The sequence below is a fragment of the Nanorana parkeri genome, unplaced genomic scaffold (genome assembly GCF_000935625.1).
Source record: "Nanorana parkeri isolate BGI_ZX_2015 unplaced genomic scaffold, ASM93562v1 scaffold20, whole genome shotgun sequence".
Taxonomy (NCBI): Eukaryota; Metazoa; Chordata; class Amphibia; order Anura; family Dicroglossidae; genus Nanorana; species Nanorana parkeri.
The window spans coordinates 3428368-3437172 of record NW_017306288.1 but is presented as its reverse complement, the minus strand read 5'-3'; the positions used below and the strand labels follow the sequence as shown (position 1 = coordinate 3437172).

At 46.1% G+C, this 8805-nt stretch overlaps 1 protein-coding gene across 1 annotated transcript in view; it reads left to right on the top strand.

Annotated features, from left to right (window-relative positions):
• The first annotated feature begins 8423 nt into the window (after nucleotides 1–8423).
• Nucleotides 8424–8805, top strand: part of ARID4A (AT-rich interaction domain 4A) — an 89355-nt gene continuing 88973 nt past the window's right edge. The window contains exon 1 of the mRNA XM_018562177.1: nucleotides 8424–8620. The gene's annotated coding sequence lies outside the window, so the exon portion shown is untranslated. The remainder of the gene's footprint in view (nucleotides 8621–8805) is intronic.

Genomic DNA, 8805 nt, shown 5'->3' with positions numbered 1-8805 from the left:
CCCGATTCGCCAGCGCTGACTGGAGGATCGGACGGGAGATGGGGTGGGTACAGCTGGCTCTGCCTCTAGCTAGGCAGAGCCAGCTGTCACTCACGCACCTGAGCGGATTCAGACATAATTGTCAGGACCCGCTTCAGCGTCTCAGTATACCGCGAGCAGTAGCTTGCGGTATACTGTGGCGTCTCAGTATACCGCGAGCTGTAGCTCGCGGTATACTGAGCTTAGGGTGACGGGAGGACGCTAGTTTGCGTCCTCCCGTTACCCTAAGGAGAACTATGGGGAAAAGCCTTAACCCCATAGTTCTCCATTAATAGCTGCGCTCCATCCCCTGCCATTCCCATTCAGCAAGCGACTCTACTGGCCACTGAAATACCCCAATAGGACACTGGAATGGGAGCTGGCAGAGCTTAGCTATAAAGTTTGAGGAAGTCAGGCCCTTGTAACAAAGTAAAACAAAACCAGAGAGGGGCACAGAGGAAATCATGTCTGGACCATTAAAGAGAACAGCAGGCACCCTGTAAACATTTTGCCTAATAGACAGCAGTATAAACAGCCCTGGTTGACAAGATTGAAGAACACTAAACCGTAAGAATGTGTAGACAGTAGCAACAAACATCTATCCATTTGGTTCTACTGCAGAAAATTAAATGATTGTTCGTGCACATTAGTATTTTTACATGTGCCCACTGAGCTATGTGCCCAACAAAGTACAGAAAAGACAGAACTGTGATACTCATACCATCCTGCATTCTTTTTTTTTCCTGGATCAGACAAAAGCTCCCCATAAATAAGGAGTTATTAAAAGGGACACTAAACTCAGGAGTTAAATACATTGTTACCTTAACTATTAACGAAATGTCCTTCCTTCTGGAGGGTGGCTACTTTTCTTCCCCATGGTCCCTGTGTGCGTTGTAAAGTAGCCACCGCTCCAAGCTCACTCCCATGATGGACTCCAATCTCAATACAAATCAGTAAACTAAATGTGGGATTGTAGTCCATCACAGGAGTGAGCTTGGAGCGGTGACTACTTTACAACACACACAGGGATCATGGGGAAGAAAAGTAGCCACCCTCCAGAAGGAATGACTGTGTCCGCACCAAGAGATCTTCGACCGGGAGAGACACAAGCTAAGTCAATGGAGGCAGCGTGCACCAAGAAGATGATCGGATCAAGAAGCATCATTTATGGTAAGTCCTTACACTAGCATTGGTGAGGGGGTAAGGAATATCCTTTAATGTTACTTTAAGGTACTTGAATGCATTTTTAAAGCTTAACTACTGCTTTTAATGTCACTTTAATCGCTCAGTGCTCCCACAGGCTTCCTTCCCCTCTGTGTTTGCTAAGACAACACAAACACGTTTTAAGGAACATTTAAAACATTCCTATGGGCGAGTCCCGATTGGACTCTATAGGAAACACCTCCACATTTAGTACTCGAGGTTATAAACAAGCTGAAGGAATATCACCACTAGACTAAAGTAGCTTTTTCCCAAGCAGATAAGCTCACACTTTGGGCTCCCCCAGATAACGATATCAGCGTGTTTTTCCTGTAGTCATATTCTGCATTGTTTCTCATGGTTTTTCCAAACTACACACAGTACGAAAACAGCTCAACACTCTAAGCCAAACAGCATTCTTAGTCACATGGATTTATTTTTATTTTTTTCATCATTTGGCAAAGAGAAAACTATTCTTAGTAAGTAAAAAAAGAAATCCAGCCCTTTAATGAAATTCACAGAAAGTCCACAAAATAAAATCTCTGGTGAAATCAATTGTAAAGTTTATTGGAATCACTTTAAAAAGATAGAACATTACATCTCATTGACAATGTGCTGCTTCTAGAAATGGCTTTACATGAGCTCAAAAGCAGGAGATGACAGAGGATCAGTAGCAGCCACACCAGAAAAATCTTACGGTGACCTCGAGATTCTGAATATCTTTATTATAACATACACCAACAATCAAATAACCACAACAAATACATCTACAGTTCTACACAATAAATTAACGCAAAGCAATAAACCCTTTGCACATGAATCAGGGGTAAGGGCACATAATCTGGCATCCACTTTAGTTTCTGCCCTAAGAGGAGCAAAACTGCCAATAAAATGAACAGATCCCAAGTATCACCGTACAAGGAATTAACACAAAATGCTGCAATTTGAACAATAAAAGGAGATATTAAAATACAAATATCTCTCTATGCTAGGACACAACTAGATAAACGTGAGCTTCACAAAGCTGGTATAAACTTCTTCAGTAAAGAAGTCAGGGCAGGCAGGAACTTCATACCAGTCAAATCCTGTCTAACATAAGGGACTTTAAATTTTACCTGACCCCTGGAAGGTCACAAGAATCATATTGTCGTTGTGCCTAGCTTGATCCGAGAATACATACGGGACACCTCTTCATCTGGACACAGCTTAGGAGACTTCCATACACTGTACCTAAAGAATGGAGAAAAAAAAAACCCAAAACAGGCATATAGTATTTCTAGGGAAGTTTTAAGGTCTGTCATAATCAACGAAACAAAAGTCCTATGTAATACACTGGGCACTAAAGTATATTTTCCTGACAACTAATCGGTAAAACAATCTTAAATCAGATATGACTGGATGTGAACATTACAAATTTTGGAGACCAAACATGAAAATATGGTCACCAAAGTGACACAACACTAAGGAGTTAAATCTTAAAAAAATATTTACATTCAAGTACCTCAACTATAAAACAAACATGTATATTATTTGTGTATCACTCGGCTGTAGATCCTCAAATGATCTCTGAATTGATGCCGACACTGTCCTTCCTTCTGGAGGGTGGCTACTTATCTTGCCCATGGTCCCTGTGTGTGTTGTTCAGTAGTCACGACTCCACCCTCCAGAAGGAAGGACAGTGTCCGCACCAATTCAGAGATGATTTGAGGATCTACAGCCGAGTGATATACAAAGAAGGTACATTTTTAATAATAGTCAAGAGAACTAACTTTTTTTATCCCATAGTTCTCTTATGGGTCACTGGAGGACATATATTAGTGTCCTCCCATGACCCAAAGCTTAATATATAGTGAGCTACAGCACGCTATATACCGAGAGCGCCGCAGCCAGAAAGGATCCCGAGAAAGCCAACTAGATCCACCCAGCTGCGTGAGTGACAGCGGGTTCTGCCTATCTAGAGGCAGAGCAAGCTGTGCCCGCCACCCCCCCCCCTCCCCCTTCTTCCACTCAGGGCTGGAGGATCGGAGCAGGGAAATCCTTGCGACAAGTGTTGAGTGACGATCACCGCTCTCTGCAGGGAGATGATTGAAAAGTGATTTACACTCATGCTCATAGTTAGAGCCGATGTGTGACATTGAAAGTGTCATGTCGGCTCTACTCATCAGGAAGGGAAACATACCGTTGCTCGCTCACTTCCCGATTATCTTCCCGCAGAGGCAGTACCCCCCCACCCCCCCTGATCCTCCCTCCAGTGCTGACTGGAGGAACGGACGGAGGAGGGGGCGGGCACAGATGGCTCTGCCTCTAGATTGACAGTGGGCTCTGCCTATCAGCCAGCTGGGTGGATCCCGACAGTATTGTCAGGATCTGTCCCGGCTGTGGCGCTCTCAGTATATAGCGGGCAATAGTATGCTAAATACTGAGCTTTGGGTCACAGGAGGAACTTCGTATATGTCCTCCCATGACCCCAAAAGAGAACTATGGGATAACAAGATTACCCCATAGTTCTCTTAATAGGATTTCAAGGGGCATAATCCTGCTCAGGTAGTGCCTTGGGCTCAAAAATGGTCTAGAGCAGTGGTTCTCAACCTGTGTAACCTCGGGACCCACATTTGTCCTCGGTCATTAAGTCGCAACCCAAGTCGCACTGCAATGGAACGCACTGCATTAGGGTATGTGCGTTCTGGTGCGGATGTACAAACTGTGGGTGGGAGGTGCATTTGGGTTAACATTAAAGTGAATGGCAAAGCAATAGCCTGGATCCTCGGCCTGGGGACCAGTGTGGGTTGCTGAGCTGCGACGGAGCTCCATTCATATGCATTGCTTGTACAGCTCCCTTGCGTGCCCTGTAGCGGTGCCGGGAAGCAGAATTTGATGTTACTCTGGTCCAGGCAACTCTACAGGACATGTGAGGAAGCGGTAAGCAATGCATGTATGGATGGAGCTCCCTCGCAGCCATAGCCCCTAGCCCACCCCACCTCAAGCTGACACTCGGCACCGGGCAGCATATTTTAAATGGCTGCTTGGCACGAGAACTGACAGTGCTGTGCTAGGAGGTGGCTGAGGAAGCTCTCACCTAGAAAAGTGGAAGGCATGCGGCGACCCACTGAACATGGGGTCGCGACCCACTTTTGGGTCATGACCCACCAGTTGAGAACCAAGGGTCTAGAGGACCAGAAATTTGTATACTAGTTTGGAGGAACAGAGGAGTCTACAACTACAGAAAGCCCACTAGACTACTACTACAATACGGAGATGTCCCGTCAAAATATTTTTTTTTTAAACTTTAAGGTTGCTGCTTACAATCACCCGCAGCCCCTGTCCTTCCCAGGAGAGGCCCGATACTGCCGTGCTTGCTGCACGGATCTGTGCTGGCCGGCTTTTATCAGTGTGAATAAGGCCTTAAAGTGACACTGAACTCAGGAGCTAAACCTTAAAAATGCACTCAGGTACCTTAACTATTAACATTACTATGCAATTACATAGTTGATGGTAGATCTTGCACAACTATTATTTGTGCATCACTCGTTTGTGGATCCTCAAATCAACCCTTAAGCTATATTCACACTATGTCTGGACCAGATCTGCAAACTCAGTGCATCCGCTTTTTTTTTTTTATAGCTTGAAATGGGCTTTTGGTTGCAGTCCAATGCGTTCCAGTGCGTTTTGCATGCATTCCAGTCTAGAGAAAAATGAGACAAGCAGCATTTTTTTGGGTCGACCGGAATGGACTGCGCAGGTGTGAACAGAGCCCAGAAATGCCATAGGGATACAGTAGGATGCTTTTTTGGTCCGGACATGATCCAGGCATGGTGTGAGGACATGACCTTTCCTTTTGGAGGGTGGCTACTTTCCTTCCCCATGGTCTCGGTGTGTTTTGGAAAGTAGTGACCGCTCCAAGCTAACTCCTGTGATAAGACTATAACTTCAATACCAATTAGCAAAGTAAAAGTGAGATTGTAGTCCATCACAGGAGAGTTTGCAGCGGTGACTACTTTACAACACACACAGAGACCATGGGGAACAAAAGTAGCCACCCTTTTGATAAGGTCACCTTTTGCAAAGTAATGCATATTTGATAATATAAAAAAAATATGCTTTCCTTTAATTTTTGCAAAAAGTGAACTTATCCTTTAACTCCTGAGTTTAGTGTCCCTTTATGAACAGTGGCGGCTAGCATTGTAATTGATTCCTTTACAGTGCAAAGGACATGAATGAAATAGGGCTGCAACCAACTAATCATTTATAATAATAGTTGTCAACTATTCTCATTATGGATTAGTTGGATGGCTCCCCTAGCGCTCTCCTCCACACTGGGAGGGCAGAGCAAGCAGTGGGCATGTGCAATAGCCAACCTTCTATTGCAATTTGAAATGGCCAATAGCAGGCTGGCTATTGCACCCACCCACTGCTTGCTGTATTTACATTCAGCTGCCCTCTGTGGAATCTTGCCACTGACAGCTGTCATTCCCTGGCTGAAGCTATTCAAGCACCATGTGCTTACAATACATTTATAAAAAAGGTGGCGAAAAAGCCATTTTCGGTTTCGGCCTGACTAATTCTGCTGCAGGAGGTGCATTGCAGTGCCATTCACTTCAATGGCACCCCAAACGCGCCTCTCACACACAGCGTGATCACCCGCACTGGAGCGCACCGTAATGCAATGTTGAGCATTCCAGTGCAGTGCCATTGCAAGCAAATTGTGCATGCATTTTTATTCTGAACTAAACGTTGTTTGTAACACTGCATTTGTGTATTTTATTTTTAATTAAGAACGGTATTTCATTTTTTTTCTATTCGATCAAAAATCGGCCAACTAATCGATTATAAAAAGAATGATTAGTTGCAGCCTTGAACTGAATAAATGCTTTACAATGGGGAAGTCCATTTAAGAAAGAATACACAAATCTAAGTAATTCTTACTATAAAGAGCATAGTAAACAATCTTTTACTGAGCTGCAAGCCGAACGCCAAACCTGATATTTTAATACGAGGCCCGATAATTATCTCTGCTTCCTGTTGATTCACCCAGTATTGCTGGTGTTAAAGTGACATTAAAGACTCAGGGTTTTTTCCCCCACTCTAATTCTGCTTTTAATACTTACCTCATTTGATGCCCCTTGAACCAATCATCTTCTTCCTTCCACTCATTTCCAGCAGTCCCTACAGCACTGGTGCCACTGATCCAGCACAGACTCCTCTGTCTTCTGTGTCCCATGGAGTCTGTCCGGCGTGCATGCACTTCCATTGAGTCTCTCTCTCCGCCGGTGATATGGACTGTGCATGCGCCCGTCCACATCATCCTCCTGCCTAGCCGTTCGGATCCGTGTTTCGCAGCCGGGAGCGAGCGGCACAGACACAAGTATTTTAGATTGAGCCACTTTTTTGTTTGTTTTGATAGGTGTCATATCTACAGTTTGCTAGCAGTAGATATGCAAAAAAAAATGGGAGACTTTAATTCTACTTTAACCTCCCTGGCGGTCCTGATTATCTCCATTTTTTTAGTTTAAATCTCCCGCCGGTCCCTCCCCCCTTCGAACCGGGCACTCGCAAGGGACGGAACGCGGAAGACGGAGGACACAGCGGGCTCGTGCACAAGGTAAGCGACGCACAGTGTAATCCCGAGTGTGGCTCGGGGTTACTGCTTTCGGTACTGAAAATAAACCCCGAGCCACAATCTGGATTACCGCCAGGAAGGTTAAGTCACGTCTTTTAGGGCCCATCCCCTAAAGCTGAGCGTTTGCGTGGATGGGCTAGTGTGTTGCGACAGCTCCAAGCAGTCACGGTTTACATTTTTTTTTTTTGCTTTATTTGGTGTACAAACTGTACACGCCATTCAGATCCCAGCACAGTAGCATGGTGTATTGAGCTGCGGTCCAGTGCTCTGTGAAAAATGCAGCTTGTCTGGCTTTTTTTTTGCAGCACAACACATTACAAAACAATTGTTTCCTATGTGCCCTAGCCGTGACTAGTATTGCTCAGCTGCTAAAAAACACCAGTCATTGCATCTAGTGTGAATGAGCCCTCAGATGGGTGAGAAGGCAATGGAATGGCAGAAGTTACTGCACCATTATCAGCTGAAGCCAATGAATGGCAGCCAGGCCACTGGCATTTTAAATAATATTGATAGAAGATTTACTTTTTAGGGCCACCATACACCTTGCAGTCTAACTGTACAATCAGCTATAAAATCTACCAAAATTACATGAGGACCTACTTTACCTATCCAATCAATCTGTATCCAATCAGGCAGGCCCTCGTACTACATAGTTGTTGGTAGATCCAAAAGGTGCTTGCACAATCAGACTGCATTGTGTGTGTTGTGAGCTTTAAATAGTAATTTTTCATTTAATTAAAAATAATGAACAAAGTCTATAAATAATGTGATGAATAGGGGGTCTATGCTCAGTGTTAGTGACCAGGACCATTGCCTAGGACTTATCTCTCATGCCTGACATGGTTTCTGATAGCAGGGTCAACTTCGCCCAGGAAAGGCTCTCCCTGCAGTAATGACAGCTGTCAGCTCAGGAAAGGGTTAAGAGCAGCCGGAAGCCGGGCTCCTCCGACAGACAATAACTTCCTGTGACGCAGCACTCTCGCTTATGTCACCTCGGCAAATGGCCTCCGCCGACAACAACGTCACAGCCTTCATATGACCTCTGAGCTTCGGTAGAAACGTATATCTTACCACAGCACACAACTTGAGCCGTCCATACGTCCTTAGGACGGAAGCCGGCACCGACCCGGAACGTCCCCGTAGCAGCTGGGCTCCCCCTCACACACCATACGACTCCCGTCCCGGTCGCTCCTCCTGCCTGTCTGAGCATAAAATGGGAAATATCCCCTACAAAATGGCGCTGAGCCCTTTAGCGAGCGCAGGCGCAGTGTCTTGAAGCGCGCGCGAGACTCCTCCCCCTGCGCAGCCCTTTCACTTCACTCTAAAACTCGGCTTAGTTCCGTTTCCAGGAAACAGGCCAGCCAATGACGGCGTGGGGAGGGGTTCATCGCTCATCTCGGCCGGCCAATCGGCGCCCGCTGAACTCCATCCGGCTCTCAAGTGTCTAATCGCACACCGAGGAGGGCTGTCTTCACTAGGGCCTGTCCAATCGGCAAAAACGACAAAATTGGTCCAATAGTGGAGCTCGTTTTCCTTACCTGCATTTTAGATGGCCAATAAGCGTTTTAGATCCGTGCTACCAATGGCCCTCCAGCAAATTCTGGCCAATCGGGCACCCTGTCTGCTCTCCACGGCGTGAGGTAGAGCCAATGGTCTTCCGAGAAGGATTGCTTCTGCTCAACAGCTTGTTATTTCGTTTATTGCTTGCAGTTCCGTGCAAGTGGGGGAGTTGGAGGAGCCGAGTGTGTGAGTGCAACTTTCAGCTTATGGCCTCCGTTGTGTGAGGTGAGGTGAAGAGGGAGGTCGGTAGGTTTGGTGGTAGAGAAGAAGGGGGGGCGGGATTCTGGAGCTCGGGGCATCCGGCTTGGCCGAGCGCTGACTTCTCAGCACAGAGTTTGAAGGGATGTGACGGGGCTGCCAGCGGAATGGTAGGCGGCAGAGGTGAAGGGAGACAGAGTGGCGGGGAGGGG